Below are 25608 nucleotides of genomic sequence, written 5' to 3' on the forward strand. Positions count from 1 at the left end.
GAGAGAGAGAGAGGAGGATGAGGGGTATGAGATAGAGAGGGTGAGAGAGAGGGATTTTAGAGTGAGACGGGGTTTGTGAGAGCGAGAGAGAGCGGGTGAGAGAGGGAGAGGAGGATGAGGGGGGTGAGAGAGAAAGGGTGAGAGAGAGGGATTTTAGAGAGAGAGGAGGTTTGAGAGAGCGAAAGAGAGCGGGTGAGAGAGAGAGAGAGGAGAATGAGGGGGATGAGAGACAGAGGTTGAGACAGAGGGGTTTTAGAGAGAGAGGAGGTTTGAGAGAGCGAGAGAGCGGGTGAGAGACAGAGAGGAGGAGGAGCGGGGTGAGATAGAGAGGGTGAGAGAGAGGGGTTTTAGAGAGAGAGGAGGTTTGAGAGAGCGAGAGAGAGTGGGTGAGAGAGAGAAGAGGATGAGTGGGGTGAGAGAGAGAGGGTGAGAGAGAGGGGTTGAGAGAGAGGGGAGGTTTGAGAGAGCGAGAGAGAGCGGGTGAGAGAGAGAGAGGAGGATGAGGGGTATGAGAGAGAGAGGGTGAGAGAGAGGGGTTTTAGAGTGAGAGGGGGATTGAGAGAGCGAGAGAGAGCGTGTGTGAGAGAGAGAGGAGAATGAGGGGGTGAGAGAGAGAGGGTGAGACAGAGGGGTTTTAGAGAGAGAGGAGGTTTAAGAGAGCGAAAGAGAGCGGTTGAGAGAGAGAGAGGAGGATGAGGGGGATGAGAGAGAGTGGGTGAGACAGAGGGGTTTTAGAGAGAGAGGAGGTTTGAGAGAGCGAGAGACAGCGGGTGAGAGAGAGCGAGGAGGAGGAGCGGGGTGAGATAGAGAGGCTGAGAGAGAGGGGTTTTAGAGAGAGAGGAGGTTTGAGAGAGCGAGAGAGAGTGGGTGAGAGAGAGAAGAGGATGAGTGGGGTGAGAGAGAGAGGGTGAGAGAGGGGTTGAGAGAGAGAGGGGGTTTGAGAGAGCGAGAGAGAGCGGGTGAGAGGGAGAGAGAGGAGGATGAGGGGGGTGAGAGGGAGAGAGAGGGTGAGAGAGAGGGGTTTTAAAGAGAGAGGGGGTTTGAGAGAGCGGGTGAGAGAGAGAGAGAGGAGGATGAGGGGGAGAGAGTGAGAGGGTGAGAAAGAGGGGTTTTAGAGAGAGAGGGGGTTTTAGAGAGTGAGAGAGCGCGGTTGAGAGAGGTTGAGGAGGATGAGGGTGGTGAGAGAGGGAGGGTGAGAGAGAAAGAGGAGGATGAGGGTGGTGAGAGAGAGAGGATGAGAGAGAGGGTTTGAGAGAGAGAGGGGGTTTGAGAGAGCGAGGGAGAACTGGTGAGAGGGAGAGAGAGGAGGATGAGGGGGCGAGAGAGAGAGGGTGAGAGAGAGGGGTTATGGAGAGCAACGGGGTTTGAGAGAGCGAGAGAGAGCGGGTGAGAGAGAGAGAGAGGAGGATGAAGGGGGTGGGAGAGGGTGAGAGAGAGGGGTTTTAGAGAGAGAGGGCTTTGAGAGAACGAGAGAGAGCGGGTGAGTGAGAGAGAGAAGAGGATGAGCGGGGTGTGAGAGAGAGGGTGAGAGAGGGGTTGAGAGAGAGAGGGGGTTTGAGAGAGCGAGAGAGAGTGGGTGAGAGAGAGCGAGGAGGATGAGGGTGGTGAGAGAGAGAGGGTGAGAGAGAGGGGTTTTAGAGAGAGAGGGGGTTTGAGAGAGCGAGAGAGTGCGGGAGAGAGAGAGTGAGTAGGATGAGGCCGGTGAGAGAGAGAGGTGGATGAGGGGGGTGAGAGAGAGAGGGTGAGAGAGAGGGGTTTTAGAGAGAGAGGGGGTTTGAGAGAGCGAGAGAGAGCGGGTGTGAGAGAGAGGAGGATGAGGGGTATGAGAGAGAGAGGGTGAGAGAGAGTGGTTGAGAGAGAGAGGGTGTTTGAGAGAGCGAATGAGAGCGGGTGAGAGGGAGCGGGAGAGAGAGAGAGGAGGATGAGGGGGGTGAGAGAGAGAGGGTGAGAGAGAGTGGTTTTAGAGAGAGAGGGGGTTTGAGAGAGCGACAGAGAGCGGGTGAGAGAGAGTGAGGATGATGAGGGGGGAGAGAGAGAGAGAGAGGGTGAGAGAGAGGGGTTTTAGAGAGAGAGGGGTGAGAGAGAGCGAGTGAGAGAGAGAGTGGAGCATGAGGGGCTGGACTAGAGAGGGTGAGAGAGGGGTTTTAGAGAGAGAGGGGTTTTCGAGCGAGAGAGAGCGGGTGAGAGAGAGAGTGGAGGATGAGGGCGAGTGAGAGAGAGAGGTTGAGAGAGAGGGGGTTTGAGAGAGCGAGAGAGAGCGGGTGAGAGAGGTTGAGGAGGATGAGGGCCGTGGGAGAGAGTGGGTGAGAGAGAAGGGTTGAGGGGCTGGACTAGAGAGGGCGAGAGAGAGTGGTTTTAGTGAGAGAGGCGTTTGAGAGAGCGAGAGAGAGCGGGTGAGAGAGGTTGAGGAGGATGAGGACCGTGGGAGAGAGTGGGTGAGAGAGAGAGAGGAGATGAGGGGGGTGAGAGAGAGGGGCTTTGGAGAGAGAGAGGGTTTGAGAGAGCGAGAGAGAGCGGGTGAGAGAGTTTGAGGAGGATGAGGGCGGTGGGAGAGAGAGGGTGAGAGAGAGAGGAGGATGGGGGGGTGAGAGAGAGGGTGAGAGAGAGGGTTTTTGGAGAGAGAGAGGGTTTGAGAGAGCGAGAGAGAGCGGGTGAGAGAGAGGAGGATGAGAGAGAGGGGTTGAGAGAGAGAGGGGGTTTGAGAGCGCGATAGAGAGCGGGTGAGAGAGAGCGGTTGAGAGTCAGAGAGGACGACGGGGGGGTGATAGAGAGAGGGTGAGAGTGAGGGGTTGAGAGAGAGAAGGTGTTTGAGAGAGCGAGTGAGAGCGGGTAAGAGAGAGAGAGGAGGATGAGGGGGGTGAGAGAGGGTGTGAGAGAAGGTGTTTGAGAGAGCAAGAGAGCGGGTGAGAGAGAGGAGGATGAGGGGAGTGAGAGAGAGAGGGTGAGAGAGAGGGGTTGAGAGAGAGGGGAGGTTTGAGAGAGCGAGAGAGAGCGGGTGAGAGAGAGAGAGGAGGATGAGGGGGTGAGAGAGAGACGGTGAGTGCGAGGGGTTGAGAGAGAGGGGGGGTTTGAGAGAGCGAGAGAGAGCGGGTGAGAGAGAGAGAGGAGGATGAGGGGTATGAGAGAGAGAGGGTGAGAGAGAGGGGTTTTAGAGTGAGAGGGGGATTGAGAGAGCGAGAGAGAGCGTGTGTGAGAGAGAGAGGAGAATGAGGGGGTGAGAGAGAGAGGGTGAGACAGAGGGGTTTTAGAGAGAGAGGAGGTTTAAGAGAGCGAAAGAGAGCGGTTGAGAGAGAGAGAGGAGGATGAGGGGGATGAGAGAGAGTGGGTGAGACAGAGGGGTTTTAGAGAGAGAGGAGGTTTGAGAGAGCGAGAGACAGCGGGTGAGAGAGAGCGAGGAGGAGGAGCGGGGTGAGATAGAGAGGCTGAGAGAGAGGGGTTATAGAGAGAGACGGGATTTAAGAGAGCGAGAGTGAGCGGGTGAGAGAGAGAGGAGGATGGGGGGGTGAGAGAGAGAGGGTGAGAGAGAGGGGTTTTAGAGAGAGAGGGGGTTTGAGAGAGCGAGAGGGAGCGGTGAGAGAGAGGAGGATGAGGGGGTGAGAGAGGGAGAGAGGGTGAGAGAGAGGGGTTTTAGAGGTAGGAGGTTTGAGAGAGCGAGAGAGAGCGGGTGAGAGAGAGCGAGGAGGAGGAGCGGGGTGAGATAGAGAGGCTGAGAGAGAGGGGTTTTAGAGAGAGAGGAGTTTTGAGAGAGCGAGAGAGAGTGTGTGATAGAGAGAGGAGGATGAGGTGGGTGAGAGAGAGTGGGTGAGACAGAGGGGTTTTCGAGAGAGAGGAGGTTTGAGAGAGCGAGAGAGAGCGGGTGAGAGAGAGAGAGGAGGAGGAGCGGGGTGAGATAGAGAGGGTGAGAGAGAGGGGTTTTAGAGAGAGAGGAGTTTTGAGAGAGCGAGAGGGAGTGTGTGATAGAGAGAGGAGGATGAGGTGGGTGAGAGAGAGAGAGAGGGTGAGAGAGAAAGGTTTTATGGAGAGAGGGGGTTGAGAGAGCGGGTGAGAGAGAGAGAGAGGAGGATGAGGGGTATGAGATAGAGAGGGTGAGAGAGAGGGATTTTAGAGTGAGACGGGGTTTGTGAGAGCGAGAGAGAGCGGGTGAGAGAGGGAGAGGAGGATGAGGGGGGTGAGAGAGAAAGGGTGAGAGAGAGGGATTTTAGAGAGAGAGGAGGTTTGAGAGAGCGAAAGAGAGCGGGTGAGAGAGAGAGAGAGGAGAATGAGGGGGATGAGAGACAGAGGTTGAGACAGAGGGGTTTTAGAGAGAGAGGAGGTTTGAGAGAGCGAGAGAGCGGGTGAGAGACAGAGAGGAGGAGGAGCGGGGTGAGATAGAGAGGGTGAGAGAGAGGGGTTTTAGAGAGAGAGGAGGTTTGAGAGAGCGAGAGAGAGTGGGTGAGAGAGAGAAGAGGATGAGTGGGGTGAGAGAGAGAGGGTGAGAGAGAGGGGTTGAGAGAGAGGGGAGGTTTGAGAGAGCGAGAGAGAGCGGGTGAGAGAGAGAGAGGAGGATGAGGGGTATGAGAGAGAGAGGGTGAGAGAGAGGGGTTTTAGAGTGAGAGGGGGATTGAGAGAGCGAGAGAGAGCGTGTGTGAGAGAGAGAGGAGAATGAGGGGGTGAGAGAGAGAGGGTGAGACAGAGGGGTTTTAGAGAGAGAGGAGGTTTAAGAGAGCGAAAGAGAGCGGTTGAGAGAGAGAGAGGAGGATGAGGGGGATGAGAGAGAGTGGGTGAGACAGAGGGGTTTTAGAGAGAGAGGAGGTTTGAGAGAGCGAGAGACAGCGGGTGAGAGAGAGCGAGGAGGAGGAGCGGGGTGAGATAGAGAGGCTGAGAGAGAGGGGTTTTAGAGAGAGAGGAGGTTTGAGAGAGCGAGAGAGAGTGGGTGAGAGAGAGAAGAGGATGAGTGGGGTGAGAGAGAGAGGGTGAGAGAGGGGTTGAGAGAGAGAGGGGGTTTGAGAGAGCGAGAGAGAGCGGGTGAGAGGGAGAGAGAGGAGGATGAGGGGGGTGAGAGGGAGAGAGAGGGTGAGAGAGAGGGGTTTTAAAGAGAGAGGGGGTTTGAGAGAGCGGGTGAGAGAGAGAGAGAGGAGGATGAGGGGGAGAGAGTGAGAGGGTGAGAAAGAGGGGTTTTAGAGAGAGAGGGGGTTTTAGAGAGTGAGAGAGCGCGGTTGAGAGAGGTTGAGGAGGATGAGGGTGGTGAGAGAGGGAGGGTGAGAGAGAAAGAGGAGGATGAGGGTGGTGAGAGAGAGAGGATGAGAGAGAGGGTTTGAGAGAGAGAGGGGGTTTGAGAGAGCGAGGGAGAACTGGTGAGAGGGAGAGAGAGGAGGATGAGGGGGCGAGAGAGAGAGGGTGAGAGAGAGGGGTTATAGAGAGCAACGGGGTTTGAGAGAGCGAGAGAGAGCGGGTGAGAGAGAGAGAGAGGAGGATGAAGGGGGTGGGAGAGGGTGAGAGAGAGGGGTTTTAGAGAGAGAGGGCTTTGAGAGAACGAGAGAGAGCGGGTGAGTGAGAGAGAGAAGAGGATGAGCGGGGTGTGAGAGAGAGGGTGAGAGAGGGGTTGAGAGAGAGAGGGGGTTTGAGAGAGCGAGAGAGAGTGGGTGAGAGAGAGCGAGGAGGATGAGGGTGGTGAGAGAGAGAGGGTGAGAGAGAGGGGTTTTAGAGAGAGAGGGGGTTTGAGAGAGCGAGAGAGAGCGGGTGAGAGAGAGAAGAGGATGAGTGGGGTGAGAGAGGGGTTGAGAGAGAGAGGGGGTTTGAGAGAGCGAGAGAGAGCGTGTGAGAGGGAGACGGAGGAGGATGAGGAGGTGAGAGAGAGAGAGGGTGAGAGAGAGGGGTTATAGAGAGCAACGGGGTTTGAGATAGCGAGAGAGAGCGGGTGAGAGAGAGAGAGAGGAGGATGAAGGGGTGAGAGAGAGAGGGTGAGAGAGAGGGGTTTTAGAGAGAGAGGGGTTAGGGAGAGCGAGAGAGTGCGGGTGAGAGAGAGAGAGAAGAGGATGAGCGGGGTGAGAGAGAGAGTGTGAGAGAGGGGTTGAGAGAGAGAGGGGGTTTCAGAGAGCGAGAGAGAGTGGGTGAGAGAGAGAGAGGAGGATGAGGGTGGTGAGAGAGAGAGAGAGGGTGAGAGAGAGGGGTTTTAGAGAGAGGGGCTTTGAGAGAGTGAGAGAGAGCGGGTGAGAGAGAGAGAGTAGGATGAGGGGGGTGAGATAGAGAGAGAGGGGTTTGAGAGAGCGGGTTAGAGAGAGAGGAGGACAAGGGGGTTGAGAGACAGAGGGTGTTTGTGAGAGCGAGAGAGAACGGGTGAGAGAGAGAGACATGATGATGAGGGGTATGAGAGAGAGAGGGTGAGAGAGAGGGGTTTTAGAGTGAGAGGGGGCTTGAGAGAGCGAGAGAGAGCGTGTGAGAGAGAGAGAGGAGAATGAGGGGGTGAGAGAGAGAGAGGGTGAGACAGAGTGCTTTTAGAGAGAGAGAAGGTTTGAGAGAGCGAAAGAGAGCGGGTGAGAGAGAGAGAGAGGGGGATGAGGGGGATGAGAGAGAGAGGGTGAGAGAGGGGTTTTAGAGAGAGAGGGGGTTTGAGAGAGCGAGAGAGAGCGGGTGAGAGAGAGAGAGGATGATGAGCGGGGTGAGATAGAGAGGGTGAGAGAGAGGGGTTTTAGAGAGAGAGGAGGTTTGAGAGAGCGAGAGAGAGCGGGTTAGAGAGAGAGGAGGATGAGGGGGTGTGAGAGAGAAGGTGAGAGAGAGAAGAGGATGAGGGGGTTGTGAGAGAGAGGGTGAGAGAGAAAGGGTTTAGAGAGAGAGGGTGTTTGAGAGAGCGAGAGAGAACGGGTGAGAGAGAGAGAGAGGAGGTTGAGCGGGGTGAGAGAGAGAGGGTGAGAGAGAGGGTTTGAGAGAGAGCGGGGGTTTGAGAGCGTGAGTGAGAGCGGGTGAGAGAGAGTGAGGAGGATGAGGGGGGTGAAAGAGAGAGGGTGAGAGCAAGGGGTTGAGAGAGAGGGGATTTGAGAGCAAGAGAGAGAGTGGGTGATAGAGAGAGGAGGATGAGGGGGGTGAGAGAGAGGGTGAGAGAGAGGGGTTTTAAAGAGAGAGGGGGTTTGAGAGAGCGGGTGAGAGAGAGAGAGAGGAGGATGAGGGGGGTGAGAGTGAGAGGGTGAGAGAGAGGGGTTGAGAGAGAGAGGGTGTTTGAGAGAGCGAGAGAGAGAGGGTGAGAGAGAGGGGTTATAGAGAGCAACGGGGTTTGAGAGAGCGAGAGAGAGCGGATGAGAGAGAGAGAGGAGGATGAAGGGGGTGAGAGAGAGAGGGTGAGAGAGAGGGGTTTTAGAGAGAGAGGGGGTTTGAGAGAGTGAGAGAGAGCGGGTGAGAGAGAGAGAGAAGAGGATGAGGGGGGTGAGAGAGATAGGGTGAGAGAGGGGTTGAGAGAGAGAGGGGGTTTGAGAGAGCGAGAGAGAGTGGGTGAGAGAGAGAGAGGAGGATGAGGGTGGTGAGAGAGGGAGATGGTGAGAGAGAGGGGTTTTAGAGAGAGAGGGGTTTGAGAGAGCTAGAGAGAGCGGGTGAGAGAGAGAGTGGAGGAGGAGGGGAGAGAGAGAGAGTGTGTGAGAGCGGTTGAGAGAGAGAGGGGTTTGAGAGAGCGAGAGAGAGGGGTTTTTAGAGAGAGAGAGGAGGATGAGGGGGTGAGAGAGAGGGTGAGAGAGGGGTTATAGAGAGAGACGGGATTTGAGAGAGCGAGAGAGAGCGGGTGAGAGAGAGGCGTTTGAGAGAGCGAGAGAGTGGGGGTTTTAGAGAGAGAGAGAAGGATGAGGGGGTGAGAGAGAGAGGGTGAGAGAGAGGGGTTATTGAGAGAGACGGGATTTGAGAGAGCGAGAGAGAGCGTGTGAGAGAGAGAGAGGAGGATAAGGGGGATGAGAGAGAGGGTGAGAGAGAGGGGTTATAGAGAGAGACGGGATTTGAGAGAGCGAGAGTGAGCGGGTGAGAGAGAGAGAGGAGGATGAGGGGGTGAGAGAGAGGGGTTTAGAGAGAGAGGGGGTTTGAGAGAGTGAGAGAGAGCGAGTGAGAGAGAGGAGGATGAGGGGAGTGAGAGAGAGAGGGTGAGAGAGAGGGGTGTTTAGAGAGAGAGGGGAGGATGAGGGGGTGAGAGAGAGGGTGAGAGAGAGGGGTTATAGAGAGAGACGGGATTTGAGAGAGCGAGAGTGAGCGGGTGAGAGAGAGAGAGGAGGATGAGGGGGTGAGAGAGGGAGAGAGGGTGAGAGAGAGGGGTTTTAGAGGTAGGAGGTTTGAGAGAGCGAGAGATTGCGGGTGAGAGAGAGAGAGAGGAGGATGAGGGGTGTGAGAGAGAGGGGTTTAGAGAGAGAGGGGGTTTGAGAGAGTGAGAGAGAGCGAGTGAGAGAGAGGAGGATGAGGGGAGTGAGAGAGAGAGGGTGAGAGAGAGGGGTGTTTAGAGAGAGAGGGGAGGATGAGGGGGTGAGAGAGAGGGTGAGAGAGAGGGGTTATAGAGAGAGACGGGATTTGAGAGAGCGAGAGTGAGCGGGTGAGAGAGAGAGAGGAGGATGAGGGGGTGAGAGAGAGAGGGTGAGAGAGAGGGGTTTTAGAGAGAGAGGGGGTTTGAGAGAGCGAGAGAGAGAGCGGGTAAGAGAGAGAGAGGAGGATGAGGGGGTGAGAGAGGGAGAGAGGGTGAGAGAGAGGGGTTTTAGAGGTAGGAGGTTTGAGAGAGCGAGAGAGAGCCGGTGAGAGAGAGAGAGGAGGATGAGGGGAGCGAGAGAGAGAGGGTGAGAGAGAGGGGTATAGAGAGAGACAGGGTTTGAGAGAGCGAGACAGAGCGGGTGAGAGAGAGAGAGGAGGATGAGGGGGGTGAGAGAGAGAGGGTGAGAGAGAGGGATTTGAGAGTGAGAGGGGGTTTGAGAGAGCGAGAGAGAGCGGGTGAGAGAGAGAGAGGAGGATGAGGGGGTGAGAGAGAGAGAGGGTGAGAGAGAGGGGTTTTAGAGAGTGAGGAGGTTTGAGAGAGTGAGAGAGAGCGGGTGAGAGAGAGAGAGGAGGATGTGGGGGGTGAGAGAGAGAGGGTGAGAGAGAGGGGTTTTAGAGAGAGAGGGGGTTTGAGAGAGTGAGAGAGAGCGGGTGAGAGAGAGAGAGGAGGATGAGGGGGGTGAGATAGAGAGAGAGGGGTTTGAGAGAGCGAGAGAGAGCGGGTTAGAGAGAGAGGAGGACGAGGGGGTTGAGAGAGAGAGGGTGACAAAGAAAGGGTTTAGAGACAGAGGGTGTTTGTGAGAGCGAGAGAGAACGGGTGAGAAAGAGAGAGGAGGATGAGGGGGTGAGAGAGAGAGGGTGAGAGCGAGGGGTTGAGAGAGAGGGGGGGTTTGAGAGAGCGAGAGAGAGCGTGTGTGAGAGAGAGAGGAGAATGAGGGGGTGAGAGAGAGAGGGTGAGACAGAGGGCTTTTAGAGAGAGAGGAGGTTTGGGAGAGCGAAAGAGAGCGGGTGAGAGAGAGAGGAGGATGAGCGGGATGAGAGAGAGAGGGTGAAAGAGAGGGGTTTTAGAGAGAGAGAGGGGGTTTGAGAGAGCGAGAGAGAGCGGGTGAGAGAGAGAGGGGATGATGAGCGGGGTGAGATAGAGAGGGTGAGAGAGAGGGGTTTTAGAGAGAGAGAGGAGGTTTGAGAGAGCGAGAGAGAGCGGGTTAGAGAGAGAGGAGGATGAGGGGGTGTGAGAGAGAAGGTGAGAGAGAGAGAAGAGGATGAGGGGGTTGTGAGAGAGAGGGTGAGAGAGAAAGGGTTTAGAGAGAGAGGGTGTTTGAGAGAGCGAGAGAGAACGGGTGAGAGAGAGAGAGGAGGTTGAGCGGGGTGAGAGAGAGAGGGTGAGAGAGAGGGTTTGAGAGAGAGAGGGGGTTTGAGAGCGCGAGTGAGAGCGGGTGAGAGAGAGTGAGGAGGATGAGGGGGGTGAGAGAGAGAGGGTGAGAGCAAGGGGTTCAGAGAGAGAGGGGGTTTGAGAGCACAATAGAGAGTGGGTGATAGAGAGAGGAGGATGGGTGGGTGAGAGAGAGAGAGAGGGTGAGAGAGGGGGTTTTAAAGAGAGAGGGGGCTTGAGAGAGCGGGTGAGAGAGAGAGAGGAGGATGAGGTGGGTGAGAGTGAGAGGGTGAGAGAGAGGGGTTTTAGAGAGAGAGGGGTTTGAGAGAGCGAGAGAGAGCGGGTGAGAGAGAGAGAGAGGAGGATGAGGGGGTGAGAGAGGGAGAGAGGGTGTGAGAGAGGGGTTTTAGAGGTAGGAGGTTTGAGAGAGCGAGAGATTGCGGGTGAGAGAGAGAGAGGAGGATGAGGGGGGTGAGAGTGAGAGGGTGAGAGAGAGCGGTTTTAGAGAGAGAGGGAGTTTGAGAGAGCGAGAGAGAGCGCGGTTGAGAGAGGTTGAGGAGGATGAGGGGGTGAGAGAGGGAGGGAGGGTGAGAGAGAGGGGTTTTAGAGGTAGGAGGTTTGAGAGAGCGAGAGAGAGCGGTTGAGAGAGAGAGAGGAGGATGAGGGGAGTGAGAGAGAGAGGGTGAGAGAGAGGGGTTGAGAGAGAGAGGGGGTTTGAGAGAGCGAGAGAGAGCGGGTGAGAGAGAGAGAGAGTAGGATGAGGGGGGTGAGAGAGAGAGGGTGAGAGAGAGGGGTTGAGAGAGAGAGGGGTTTTGAGAGAGCGAGAGAGAGCGGGTGAGAGAGAGAGAGAGGAGGATGAGGGGGGGTGAGATAGAGGGTGAGAGAGAGGGGTATAGAGAGAGAGGGGGTTTGATAGAGCGAGAGAGAGCGGGTGAGAGAGAGAGGAGGATGAGGGGGGTGAGAGAGAGAGGGTGAGAGAGAGGGATTTCAGAGTGAGAGGGGGTTGGAGAGAGCGAGAGAGAGCGGGTGAGAGAGAGAGGAGGATGAGGAGGTGAGAGAGAGAGAGGGTGAGAGAGAGGGGTTTTAGAGAGAGAGGAGGTTTGAGAGATCGAGAGAGAGCGGGTGAGAGAGAGAGAGAGGAGGATGTTGGGTGTGAGAGAGAGGGTGAGAGAGAGGGGTTTTAGAGAGAGGGGGTTTGAGAGCGTGAGAGAGAGCGGGTGAGAGAGAGAGAGGTGGATGAGGGGGGTGAGATAGAGAGAGGGAGTTTTGAGAGAGCGAGAAAGAGCGGGTTAGAGAGAGAGGAGGACGAGGAGAGGTGTGTGTGAGAGAGAGGGTGAGAGAGTTGGGTTGAGAGAGAGGGGGTTTGAGATAGCGAGAGCTCACGGGTGAGAGGGAGAGAGAGGAGAATGAGGGGGGTGAGAGAGAGAGGGTGAGAGAGAGGGTTTGAGAGCGTGTGTGAGAGAGAAAGGGAGAGAGGGCTGAGAAAGGCAGAGGGGGTAGAAAGAGAGAGGGGAGAGAGAGAGCTGAGAATGAGAGAGAGGGGATGATAAGGAGACGGGGTCCGAGAAAGAGTGAAAGTGTGGCAGGTGAGAGAGAGAGGAGGTGGGAGAGAGAGTGGGAGAGAGAGGGGGTGAGAGAGGGATTGAGAGAAAGGGGGTGAGATAGAGAATGGGTGAGAGAGAAAGGGGGGCAGCGAGAGAAAGAGGGATTAGAGAGATGGGACGCGAGAGAGAGCGCGAAAGGGGTGTGAGAGGGGGTGAGATAGACAGTGAATGATGGGTTGAGAGAGAGACAGATAGAGAGAGAGAACGAGTGAAAGGATGAGAGAGGTGGAGGGGTGTGAGGGAGATGGCGTGAGAGAGTGGGTGCTAGAGAGAGACCGAACGAGAGCAAGGATGAGGGAAGAAGAAAGGAGTCAAAAGAGAAAGAGAAATTGGGTGAACGAGAGAAAGAGGGAAGGGTAATGAGAGAGAGAAAAAGGGAGTGAGAGACAGAAGGTAATAGAGCGAGAGGGGGGTGGATGAGAGAGAGGGCGGGGGAGAGAGAGACAGAGAGTGGGTAAGAGAGAGAGGGTGTGTGCGGGGGAGATAGGGTGAAGGAGTAAGAGAGAGAGAGAGACGGGTGAGACAGGGTGTAAAGGGGAGAGGGGGTGAGGGGTGACAGAGAGACGGGTGAGAGTGAGAGGTGAGAGAGCAGGGTGGAGAGAGAGGGGGAGAGAGAGAGCGGGTGTGAGAGAGGGGGTGAGAGAGAGAGGGGTGAGAGAGATAACAAGGTGAGAGAGAAAGGGGGTGTGAGAGAGAGGGGCTGAGAGTGAGGGGGCTGAGAGAGAGAGACGGTGAGAGAGAGATGGGGTAAGAGAGAGAGGTGAGAGAGGGGATGAGAAAGAGACAGAGAGAGGGTGGGAGAGAGGGAGGGATTGAGAGAGATAAGGGTAAGAGAGAGTGGTGGTGTGAGGAAGTAAGAGAGAGAGAAGGTTTGAGAGAGAGGGTAGAGAGAGAGAGGTTGAGAGAGGGGGTGAGAGAGAGGGGTTGGGGGGGTGAGAGCGAGGGGTGAGAGAGAGAGAGATGGTTCGAGAGAGGGAGGAGAGAGAGAGATGGGGATGGGAGCAAGAGGGGTGAGAGAGAGAGAGAGAGAAGGGTTGAGAGAGAGATGGTAAGAGTGAGATGGGGTAAAAGAGAGAGGGAGTGAGGAGGAGAGAGAGGGGATGAGAAAGAGACAGAGAGAGAGGGAGGGAGTGAGACACAGAGAAGGGTAAGGAAGAGGGGGTGTGAAAGAGAGTGGGTGAGGGGTTAAGAGAGAGAGGAGGTTTGACAGAGAGAGAGAGAAGGGTGAGAGACAGAGCGGGTGAGGGGGCAAGAAGGGGGTGAGATATGGGATTGAGAGAGAGGGTGAGAGAGAGGGGTTTGAGACAGCAGGCAAGAGAGAGAGAAGGGATCGGGGGTGAGAGAGAGGGTGAGAGAGAGAGAAGGGGGTGAGAGAGAGAGTGGGGTGAGAGAGAGTGTGGGTGAGTGAGAGAGAGGGGTGTGAGAGAGAGATGGCGATGTGAGGTGGGTGTAAGAGAGAAAGGGGGAGATACAAAGGGGAGGAGACACAAAGGGGAGAGAGAGTGGGTCAGAGAAAGAGTGGAGGTGAGACAGAGAGGGGGTGGGAGAGAAGATGTGGGGGAGAAAGAGAGGGTGAGAGTGAGATGGGGTGAGAGTGAGAGGGAGTGAGAGAGAGGGGGGATGAGAAAGAGACAGAGAGAGGGTGGGAGAGAGGGAGGATGTGAGAGAGAGAGGGTGAGAGAGAGAGAGAGGGTGTGAGAGACAGTGCGGGTGAGGGGGTAAGAGGGAGAGGAGGTTTGAGAGAGAGAGGGGAGAGAGAGCGGGTGAGGGGGTGGACTGGTGAGGTAGGTGTGAGAGAGAAAGGGGTGAGAGAGTGAGGGGCTGAGAAAGAGAAAGGGGGTGAGAAAGAGGGGGTAAGAGAGAGGGATGTTTGATAGAGCAAGAGAGAGCGGGTGAAAGAGAGGGGGATGAGGGGGTGTGAGAGAGAGAGAGTGAGATGAGAGGGTGTGAGAGAGAAAGGGTGAGAGAGTGGGTGAAAGAGAGAGGGGCGAGAAAGGGAGAGAGGGGTGAGAAAGGGGGAGGGGGAGAGAGAGACGTGGAGAAAGAGAAGGGGTCAGAGAAAGAGTGGATAAGGGGGGTGAGAGAGGGGGTGTGGGAGAGGGTGGTGAGAGAGAGGGAGTGAGAAGGAGGGAGAGGGGATGAGAAAGAGACAGAGTGGGGGTGAGAGAGAGGTTGGTGAGAGAGCGGGGATGGGAGAGGGGAGGGTGAGGGGGGTGCTGAGAGAGAGATGAGAGTGAGAGAGAGGGTGTTATGAGAGAGGGGTGAGAGAGAGCGGGTGAGAGTGAGAGGGGGTTAGAGCGAGCGGGGTGAGAAGGACGGATAGGGGATTAGAAAGAGACAGAAAGAGGGGTGGGAGAGAGGGAGGGTGTGTGTGAGTGTGTGTGAGAGAGAGAGTGAGAGAGGCAGGTGAGAGAGAGGGGAATAAGAATAAGAGAGATTGGGGTGGGAGAGAGAGAGAGGGGTGACAGAGAGAGAGGGTGAGGGGGTGAGAGAGGGAGTGAGGTGGGAGAGAGGAAGGGGGTTGAGAGATGGGGGTTGAGAGATGGAGGTTGAGAGATGGGGGTTGAGAGAGGGGTATGAGAGAGAGTGGTGGTGAGAGAGGGGGTGAGAGAGAAAGGGGGTGAGACAGAGGGGCGGTGAGATAGAGAGGGGGTGAGAGAGAGGGAGTGAGAGTGGGGGAGTAGAGAGGGGTTTGGGAGAGAGTGGGTGAGAGAGAGAGGGGGAGAGAGAGAGGGGTGAGTGGGGGGTTGAGAGAGAGGGGCAGTGAGAGAGAGTGGGTGGAGAGAGGGAGTGAGAAAGAGAGGGGGTTAGAGAGCGGGGTGAGAGAGGGGTGAGAGAGAGAGAGTGAGAGAGAGAGTGGGGTGAGAGAGAGGGGATGAGAGAGAGAGGGGGGTGAGAGAAAGGGGAGTGTGGGGGGGGTGGGGTGAGAGAGAGGGGCGGTGAGAGAGAGGGGCGGTGAGAGAGCGCGGTGAGAGAGAGCAGGGTGAGAGAGAGAGTGGGGGTGAGAGAGAAGGGATGAGAGAGACAGAGGTGGGTGAGAGAAAGGGGAGTGAGAGAGGGGGTTGAGAGAGAGGGACGGTGAGAGAGAGTGGGGTGAGAGAGAGTGGGGTGAGAGAGAGAGAGGTGTGAGAGAGAGAAGGGTGAGAGAGAGAGCGAGAGAGAGGGGCGGTGAGAGAGAGGGTGGTGAGAGAGAGGGGGTTGAGAAAGAGGGGCGGTGAGAGAGAGCGGGGTGAGAAAGAGAGGGCTGAGAGAGAGGGGGTGAGAGAGAGTGAGAGAGAGTGGGGCTGAGAGAGAGGGGATGAGAGAGAGAGGGGGGTGAGAGAAAGGGGGGTGAGAGAGAGGCGCGGTGAGAGAGAGCGGGGTGAGAGAGAGAAGGGTGAAAGAGAGAAGGGTGAGAGAGAGAGTGGGGCTGAGAGAGAAGGGATGAGAGAGAGAGGGGGATGAGAGAAAGGGGGTGAGAGAGAGGCGCGGTGAGAGAGAGTAGGGTGAGAGAGAGAGAGGTGTGAGAGAGAGAGGTGTGAGAGAGAGAGCGAGAGAGGGGCGGTGAGAGAGAGGGGGGTGAGAGAGAGAGGGGGTTGAGAAAGAGGGGCGGTGAGAGAGAGCGGGGTGAGAGAGAGAGGGCTGAGAGAGAGGGGGTGAGAGAGAGAGAGAGTGGGGCTGAGAGAGAGGGGATGAGAGAAAGGGGGGTGAGAGAGAGGCGCGGTGAGAGAGAGTAGGGTGAGAGAGAGAGAGGTGTGAGAGAGAGGTGTGAGAGAGAGAGCGAGAGAGGGGCGGTGAGAGAGAGGGGGGTGAGAGAAAGGGGGGTGAGAGAGAGGCGCGGTGAGAGAGAGCGGGGTGAGAGAGAGAGGGGGTTGAGAAAGAGGGGCGGTGAGAGAGAGCGGGGTGAGAGAGAGAGGGCTGAGAGAGAGGGGGTGAGAGAGAGAGAGTGGGGCTGAGAGAGAGGGGATGAGAGAAAGGGGGGTGAGAGAGAGGCGCGGTGAGAGAGAGTAGGGTGAGAGAGAGAGAGGTGTGAGAGAGAGGTGTGAGAGAGAGAGCGAGAGAGGGGCGGTGAGAGAGAGGGGGGTGAGAGAAAGGGGGGTGAGAGAGAGGCGCGGTGAGAGAGAGCGGGGTGAGAGAGAGAAGGGTGAGATAGAGAGTGAGGGAGAGTGGGGGTGAGAAAGAGAGGGAATGTGAACGAGACGGGGTGGGAGGGGGTGGGAGAGAGTGGGAGAGAGAGGGGGAGAGGGGGAGAGAGGGGGTGTGAGAGAGAGGGGGAAGAGAGAGAGGGGTAAAAGAGAGACGGAGTGAGAAAGAGAGGGGGTGAGACAGAGGGGGTGAGAGAGAGAGAGGGGTGAGAGAGAGAGAGGGGGAGAAAGAGTGACGGGTTGAGAGAGAGAAGAGAGTGAGGGAGAGGAGTGAGAGAGAGGGGTTGAGAGAGAGGGATCGAGAGAGAGGGGGATGAGAGAGAGGGGGATGAGAGAGAAGGATGAGCGGGGGGGTTGAGAGAGAGGGTGTGAGAGAGAAAGGGGTTTGAGAGAGACAGGGTGGGAGAGCGATGGGGATGGGAGAGAGGGGTGAGAGAGAGAGAAGGGTGTGAGAGAGAGAGAGGGTGAGAGAGAGTGGGTGGGAGAGAGAGAGGGGTGGGAGAGAGAGTGGGGTGGGAGAGACAGCGGGTGAGTGAGAGAGAGGGGTGAGAGAGAGAGAGGGCGATGTGAGGGGCGTGAGAGAGAAAAGGGGAGAGACAAAGGGGGTGTGAGAGTGGGTCAGAGAAAGAGTGGAGTGAGATAGAGAGGGGCTGGGAGAGAGGGCGTGGGAGAGAGAGGGGTTGAGAGAGAGAGAGTGACAGTGTGAGTGAGATGGGGTGAGAGAGAGAGACACTGAGGGGGAGAGAGGGAGGGAGTGAGAGAGAGAAGGGTAAGAGAGAGAGGAGGTTTGAGAGCGAGAGAGAGAGGTGAGAGAGAGCGTGGGTGAGGGGTTGAGAGGGGAGTGAGAAAGGGGGTTGAGAGAGAGAAGGGGGTGAGATAGAGATGCTGAGAAAGAGAGAGGGGTGAGAGAGAAAGAGAGAGGAATGAGAGAGAGGGGGTAAGAGAGAGATAGTTTGAGAGAGCAGGTGAGAGAGAGGGGATGAGAAGTCGTTGAGAGAGAGGGGTGAGATGAGAGGGTGAGGGAGAGAGAAGGGTGTGAGAGAGAGTGGGGTGAGACAGAGCGCGCGGGTGAGTGAGAGAGAGGGGTGTGAGAGAGGGGGTGATGTGAGGGGGTTGAGAGAGAAAGAGGGAGAGACAAAGGGGGAGAGACAAAGGGGGAGAGAAAGAGCGGAGGTGAGACTGAGAGGGGGTGGGAGAGAGGGCGTGAGAGAGAGAGAGGGGTTGAGAGAGAGAGTTGGTTTGAGAGAGCGAGAGAGCAGGTGAGAAAGTGGGGGTGAGAGTGTGGGAGAGAGAGGGTGAGAGAGAGGGGTGTGAGAGAGGGGTGGTGAGAGATGGGGTGAAGGGTGTGAGAGAGAAGGCAGTGAGAGAGAGGGTGTGAGAGAGGGGAGAGAGAGGGGGAGTTGAGGGGGTGAGAGAGAGTGAGGGGATGAGAGAGAGGGGAGAGATGAGAGAGGGAGTGGGGTGAGGGGGGTTGAGAGAGAAAGCGGGCTGAGTGAGAGGGGGCTGAGAGAGAGGGGGTGAGAGAGAGGGGGTGAGAGAGAGGGGGTGAGAGAGAGAGGGGGTGTGAGAGAGATTGGAGTGGAAGGGAGAGCGGGTGATAAAGAGAGAGGGGGTGAGAGAGACAGGCAGAGAAAGAGAGGGTGAGAGAGAGAAGGTGAGAGAGAGGTGTGAGAGAGGGGGTAAGAGAGAGGGGGAAAGAAGGAGAAGGGTGAGAGGGTGAGACAGAGAGGGAGGATGACAAAGATTGGGGTGGGGGAGAGAGCGGGTGAGAAAGCGAAAGGGGGTGAGTGAGAGTGGGGAATAGAGAGGGGGTGAGAGAGAGACGTAAGAGAGAGAGGGGTGAGAGAGAGCTGACTCTACTTTCAATGAACCTGTACTCCAAGGTTTCTTTGGTCAGCAACACGCCCTAGGACAACACCATTAGGAGTATAACTCCTGCTAAGATTTGCTTTCCCAAAATGCAACACCTCACATTAACGTAAATTCAACTCCATCTGCCACTCCTAAGCCCATTGGCCAATCTGATCATGTTGCAATCCGAGGTAATCTTCTTTGCTATTCTCTACACTCCAATTTTGGTGTTGTCTGCAAACTTACTAATTATACCTCTTATGCTCACATTCAAATCATTTATATAAATGACGAAAAGTATTGGACCCAGCACCGATCCTGGTGGTACTGCACTGGTCACAGGCCTCCAGTCTGTAAAACAACCCTCTGCCTTCTACCTTTGAGCCATTTCTGGATCCAAATGGCTACTTCTCCCTGTATTCCATGAGATCTAACCTTACTAATCAGTCTCCCATGGAGAACCTGGTCGAACGACTTACTGAAGTTCAAATAAATCACATCCACCACTCTGCTCTCATCAATGATCATTGTTACTTTTGCAAAAAATTCAAAGAAGGTTGTGAGACATGATTTTCGAAATACGTGTCCATCCTGTCCCTCAAGATTCCCTCCATCAACTTGCCCACCACCACTGTCAGGCTCACTGGTCTATAGTTCCCTGGCTTGTCCTTACCAACTTTCTTAAACATTGGCACCACATTTGCCAACCTCCAGTCTTCTGGCACCTCACCTATGACTATCAATTATACAAATATCTCAGTAACAGGCCCAGCAATCCGTTCCCTGGCTTCCCACAGAGTTCTCTGTACACCTGATTAGGTTCCGGGGATGTATCCACTTTTATACGTTTCAAGACATCCAGCACATCCTCTTCTGTAATATGAACATTTTTGTAGATGTCACCATTTACTTCCCTACATTCTATATCTTCCATGTCCTTTCCAACAGTAAACATCGATGCAAGATACTCATTTAGTATTGCCCGCAACTCCTCCATTCCACACAAATGCCTCCAAACCGATCTTTGTGGGGCACTATTCTTTCCCTATTTACCCTTGGATTTTCCTTAATTCTATTTACCAATGTTATCTCATGTCCTCTTTTCGACCTCCTGATTTCCCTCCTAAGTATACTCATATTATACTCAATGTATTCAAGAAGAACGGATACTCAAAAATACAGTGCGCAGATTCCTCAAGAACAAACCACGACAAGCAGACCAAACACAGCCAGAAACCCTAACCACCTTACCATACATTTCAGAAATGACAGCCAGACTACTAAGACCCCTCAGAATCCTAGTAGCATACAAATCCACCAACACTCGCAAACAAAAAGTAACAAACTTAAAAGACCCAGTACAACCTATGGACAAAACCAACGTCATCTATAAAATTCCATGCAAGGACTGCCACAAGCACTACATAGGACAAACAGGAGGAAAGTTAGCCACCAGGATACACGAACACCAGCTAGCCTCAAAAAGACACGACCCTCTCTCCCTCGTAGCCCTCCACACGAATGAAAACCCCACCACCATTTCGACTGGGACAACACTTTTATCCTGTTACAGGCCAAGCAAAGACATGCCAGAGAATTCCTAGAGGCCTGGCACTCCAACCACAACGCCATAAACAACCACATAGATCTTGAAGCCATCTATCAACCCCGCTGAAAATGAACAGGAAATGACATCACCACAAACCCCAGGAACCCCATCCAGGACAAACATATAAATAGAAAGCAGGAGACAACAGCTTCGCTTCACTTGGAGGTCGCCACTGATGATGTTACCTAGCCAGGTAATGAAACGTCTGGATATCAAACCTACAGCTCAGCGAACAAACCTACACCCTAAACCTCAACCTGAGCTACAAACCTTGCATATACTCATATTGCCTTTGTACTCTTCTAAGGGTTCACTCGATCTACCTTGTCTGTATCTGATACATGGTCCCTTCTTTTTCTTAACCAGACCCTCAATTTCTTTAGCCATCCTGCATTCCCTATATCTACCAACCTTTCATTTTACCGTAACAGGAATATACTGTCTCTGGACTCTCCTTACCTAATTTCTGAATGTTTCCCACTTTCCAGCTGCCCTTTTATCAGCGAACATCTGCCTCCAGTCAGCTTTTGAAAGTTCTTGCCTAATATCATCAAAATTAGCCTTACTCCAATTTAGAACTTCAACTTTTAGATCTGGCCCATCAGTTTCCATCACTATTTTAAAACTAATAGAATTGTTGACAAATAGCTGAAGCTCACACACTTCAGTGAGAATTAAATCGATTGATTATATATAAATGTGTCAGAATGATAATTCTATCGATTGTTCAATCGTTTGCTCACTCTGAATATGCAATCAGTCAGAGGTTAACCACTTTGTAAATGATATAGCGACAATGTATAGATTTGAATACTGGCATTCAATGTGTAATTGTGATCACCAGAATGATCAGACAACATTTTCTTTTTGGTATAAAACAAAACGCGCACTCTTTACTTTTGTATCATAAAATGTTGTTGGGTGTTTACATTTTAGTTCCTGCAATAGAGAACCAACTTAATTGTTTTCAGAGATGATGCAATTATTGTTCAGTTGAATAATTGTAGTTCATATCTCATCATTGCCCAATTCACAAACATGGCTAACTCCTGATTATTGTTCAAGTCAGTAAACCCACCACGTTGCAATCAGGCACGTGCTACTGGACCTCACAGCTGCCTGTGACACTGAGTGAGATACTGGCCTGCTCCAGAATCTGACCAGAACGATTCCAACCTGGGTCAGGACAATCAGGAGGTCGGCGTGGAGGCGGAGACGCATGAAACGTCGATTCTCCTGCTCCTTGGATGCTGCCTAACCTGCTGCGCTTTTCTAGCAACACATTTTTCAGCTCTGATCTCCAGCATCTGCAGTCCTCACTTTCTCCTCAGGACAATCATTCAAACATTCCTTCAAAGGAAATCATTTGGATTCCACCTTGGGCAGGAGGAAACTGACCAACAGGCTATCAGTCATCATTCCTGATGAAGGGCTTTTGCCCGAAACGCTGACTTTCCTGCACCTGGGATGCTGCCTGACCTGCTGTGCTCTTCCAGCACCGCTCTAATATAGACTCTGGTTTCCAGCAGCTGCAGTCCTTGTTTTTACCTATCAATGTTCTCAGTGTAGTTACAAATACTGTCTATATTAGATATCAATGTTTGATCAGGAACCAGGTCTTACAAATTCATCTTCAGTCACAGCATGACCCAGAGAGCATTGTCTGGACATGGAGTGTCAGAATCACATGGTACAGCTTACGGTGCTGACATCTGGCATGTTCCCCATACTTCCTACATCTGCTCCCTGGTCCAGACGCTGTGTGAAAATGTTCACAATTGACAGCTTTCTGCAGCATCTTGTGTCTCACAGTGAATCCTCTGAAATTATATCCAATAAATGTACCTTCACATTCACCAGTATCAAAATAAAATTGTACATGTCTGTGGATGATCAGATATTAATACATTGGTCACCCATCAGAATGTATCTGAAGAAAACAGGAGCTAACGACAAACCAAAAATCAGTTTAATAACTAAACTTGGTGGATTTTGTCTGGTCGAGGTAACCACACATATTGTGCTGGCACTCAGTTGATTGTAACCATGCACACCATAACTGGAAGTCTTGGCCTCACGCCCCTTCCAGCTTCCTGACCTCACACACCTCACTCCCTCACACATTCATCAATTGATGCGAATCTACCAGCTGAGAGAAACTTGGAATATGGAACAGTACAGCACATTAAGAGCCCTTCAGCCCTCAATACTTTTATCCTACTCTAAGATCAGACTAACCTACATAACCTTCAATGCACTACCTTCCATGTGCCTATTCAAGAGTCTTCTTAGTTATCCCTAATGTATCTGACACTACTTCTATCACTGGCGGTGCATTCCAACCCCACCATACTCTGTGTAAAGCAGCTACCTCTGACATCATCCCTAAACCTTCCTCCAATCACCTTAAAATTATGATCCTTGTCGATAGCCATTTCTGCCATGGGAAAAGACTCTGGCTATCCAATCTTTGTCTCTCAGCATTTGTACACCTCTATCAAGTCAGCTGTCATTCATCTTCGCTCCAGGGAGAAAAGCCCTAGCTCCCTCAAACTTTCTTCCTAAGACATGTCCTCCAGTCCAGGCAGCATCCTGGTAAATCTCATCTGCACACTCTCTGAGGCTTCCACATGTTTCCTATACTGAGGCTACCAGATCTGAACACAATATTCCAAGTGTGGTTGAACCACAGCTTTATTGACCTTAGCATTAAACTCGTCGCTCTTAAATTCAATTCCCCATAATGAAAGCCAACACGCCATACACCTTCTTAATAACCTTATCAACTTGGGTGACAATTTTGTGGGATCTATGGACATGGACCCCAAGATCCCTCTGTTCCTCTCCATTGCCAAGAATTCTGCCTTTAACCCTGTATTCTGTTTCAAATGCAACCTTCTAAAACAAATCACTTCACACTTTATAAGGTTGAACTTTATCTGCCACTTATTAGCCCAGTGCTGCATCCTGTCAATGTTCTGTTGCAACCTACAACACTATCCACAACTACATCAATCTGCATGTCTTCGGTAAACTTACTAACCCACTATTCCACTTCCTCATCAAAGTCATTTATAAAAATCACAAACAGCACAGGTCCCAGAGCCGATCCCTGTGGAACACCACTGGCCACTGACCTCCAGGCTGAATACTTTCCATCTGCTACCATCCTCTGTCTTTTATGGGCCAGTCATGCCCGTATGCAGACAGCCAAATTTCCGTGTCATTTCCGTGTCCCATTCCTCCTCAACGTCTGAATGAGCCTACAATGGGGAGACTAATCAAACGCCTTGCTAAAATTCATGTTCACCACATCTACCGGTCTACCTTCATTAACATGTTTTTTTTCACATCTTCAAATAATTCAATAAGGTTTGTGAGGCATGACCTGCTCCTCAAAAAGCCATGCTGACTATCTCTAATCAAATTATCATTTTCTGAGTAATTGTAAGTCCTGTCTCTCAGAAGCGACTCCAATACTTTGCCCACCACTGATGTAAGACTGACTGTTTGGTCATTCCCAGGGCTATCCCTATTCCCTTCCCTGAACAAGGGAATAACATTTGCCATACTCCAATCATCTGGCACCACTCTAGTTCACAGTGAAGACACAATGATCATCACCAAAGGAACACCAATCTCTGCCATCACTTCCTGGAGTAACCTCGTGTATACCCGATCTGGCCCAGGAAATGTTTGTACTTCAATCAGTCTGTACTTCCACTCAACTTGACTACCCCCTGTCCAACCAACTGACTGACTGCTTTCCATTTCAGTGCAATATATAGTGCTGCCTTCCTAAGCAAGTATGGTTTCCAACGTCCTTCGAATCACAGAAAAAAACAAAAAAAATGCACCAATCCCTTCCTGATAAAAAGCTCATACTCGAACCATTGAATCTCCTGATCCTGGGATGCTGCCTGATCAGCTATGCATTTCCAGCACCACACTTTTCGACTCTGATCTCCATCAACTGTAGTCCTTGCTTTCTCCATTACTGAGGGCTATCCCCTCTACACACTGAGCGGGGAATTAACCATCAGAAACTCATTGTATGTGGAGCTGACTGCTCAGATCTGGAAAGTTGCACTTGAGAAATACATTTTTAAAAAAGAAATTACAATTCAACAAATAGTCATTCAGTCCCAGCGTTACAATTTTGGTTCATGGTTTGGGCAGCCTATTAATAAATAGTGAATTATTGAGGAACTCCGAGATACAGAGTATTCCAGGTGTTATAATCCAGCTTACCTTAATGCTGGGAGCATTATCAGACAGACTGATGTGATAATAGCATGAATTGACATGTGGAGGTGGAACATTTTGCCATCACAGAGACGTGTTTGAGGGAGATCAGGACTAACAACTCAATACTCTGCTGTACTGGAACTACAGGCAGGACGGGAGAGGGTTTTGAAGAGGAGAAGGTATTGCATTATTAATTAAGGAACAGCTACTGCAATAAGGAGGGACGATATCTTGGAAGTGTATTCAAATGAGGCTTTATGGGTCGAGGTTAGTGTCAAAATGATGACAAACACACTGCTGGGGATATTTTATAGAGCCCCAGGAAGATGAAAATTCAGGAAGCAGATATATAAACAATTCACTGAGGTACGTAAAATCAAATTCACTGAGGTGTGAAGGAAAGCAGAGATATTAAAGCAAGGCTGGAGATATTACAGAGACAGGAAAGCAAGGCTGGAGATATTACTGAGACAGGAAAGCAAGGCTGGAGATGTTACAGAGACAGGAAAGCAAGGCTGGAGATGATACAGAGAGAGGAAAGCAAGACTAGAGATGTTACAGAGGTAGGAAAGCAAGGCTGGAGATGTTACAGAGGTAGGAAAGCAAGGCTGGAGATGTTGCAGAGGTAGGAAAGCAAGGCGGGAGATGATACAGAGACAGGAAGGCAAGGCTGGAGATGATACAGAGAGAGGAAAGCAAGGCTAGAGATGCTACAGAGAGAGGAAAGCAAGGCTAGAGATGTTACAGAGGTAGGAAAGCAAGGCGGGAGATGATACAGAGGTAGGAAATGAAGGCTGGAGATGTTACAGAGATAGGAAAGCAATGCTGGAGATGTTACAGAGAGAGAGGAAAGCAAGGCTGGAGATGTTACAGAGAGAGGGGAAAGCAATGCTGGAGATGTTACAGAGAGAGAGAAAGCAAGGCTGGAGATGTTACAGAGAGAGAGGAAAGCAATGCTGGAGATGTTACAGAGAGAGAGAAAGCAAGGCTGGAGATGTTACCGAGATAGAAAAGCAAGGCTGGAGATGTTACAGAGAGAGGAAAGCAAGGCTGGAGATGTTACAGAGAGAGAGAAAGCAAGGCTGGAGATGTTACAGAGAGAGAGAAAGCAAGGCTGGAGATGTTACAGAGAGAGAGAAAAGCAAGGCTGGAGATGTTACGGAGAGAGGAAAGCAAGGCTGGAGATGTTACAGAGAGAGAGAAAGCAAGGCTGGAGATGTTACAGAGAGAGAGAAAGCAAGGCTGGAGATGTTACAGAGAGAGAGAAAGCAAGGCTGGAGATGTTACAGAGAGAGGAAAGCAAGGCTGGAGATGTTACAGAGAGACAGAAAAGCAAGACTGGAGATATCAAAGAGAGTAAAGCAAGGATGGAGATAACACAAAGAGAGGACAGCAAGGCTGGAGGTGTTACAGAGAGAGAGAAATGGAAGGCTGCAGATGTTACACAGAGAGAGAAAAGCAAGGCTGGAGATTTCAGAGAGAGGAAAGCAAGGCTGGAGATGTTAGAGAGAGAGAGGAAAGCAAGGCTGGAGATGTTAAAGAGAGAGAGAAAAGCAAGGCTGGAGATATCAAAGAGAGACAGAGAAAAGCAAGGATGGAGATGTTTGAGAGATAGGAAAGCAAGGCTGGAGATGTTAAAGAGAATCAGAAACGCAAGGCTGGAGATGTGACAGAGAGAGGAAAGCAAGGCTAGAGATGTTAAAGAGAGACAGAAAAGCAACGCTGGAGATATCAAAGAGAGAGAAATGGAAGGCTGGAGATGACACAAAGAGAGGAAAGCAAGGCTGGAGATGTTAAAGAGAGATAGAAAAGCAAGGCTGAAGATGTGAAAGAGAGACAGAAAAGCAAGGCTGGAGATGTTACAGAGAGAGAGAAAGCAAGGCTGGAGATGTTACCGAGATAGAAAAGCAAGGCTGGAGATGTTACAGAGAGAGGAAAGCAAGGCTGGAGATGTTACAGAGATAGAAAAGCAAGGCTGGAGATGTGACAGAGAGAGGAGAGCAAGGCTGGAGATGTTACAGAGAGAGGCAAGCAAGTCTGGAGATGTCAGAGAGAGAGAAAAAAGCAAGGCTGGAGATGTTACCGAGATAGAAAAGCAAGGCTGGAGATGTTACAGAGAGAGGCAAGCAAGTCTGGAGATGTCAGAGAGAGAGAAAAAAGCAAGGCTGGAGATGTAACAGAGAGACAGAAAAGCAAGGCTGGAGATATCAAAGAGAGAGAGAAAAGCAAGGATGTAGATGACACAAAGAGAGGAAAGCAAGGCTGGAGATGTTACAGAGATGGGAAAGCAAGGCTGGAGATGTTACAGAGAGAGAGAAATGGAAGGCTGCAGAT

This window comes from Chiloscyllium plagiosum, unplaced genomic scaffold (genome assembly GCF_037043375.1).
Source record: "Chiloscyllium plagiosum isolate Xiang-an unplaced genomic scaffold, Cpla_swu_hap1 HiC_scaffold_20, whole genome shotgun sequence".
NCBI classification, from domain to species: Eukaryota; Metazoa; Chordata; class Chondrichthyes; order Orectolobiformes; family Hemiscylliidae; genus Chiloscyllium; species Chiloscyllium plagiosum.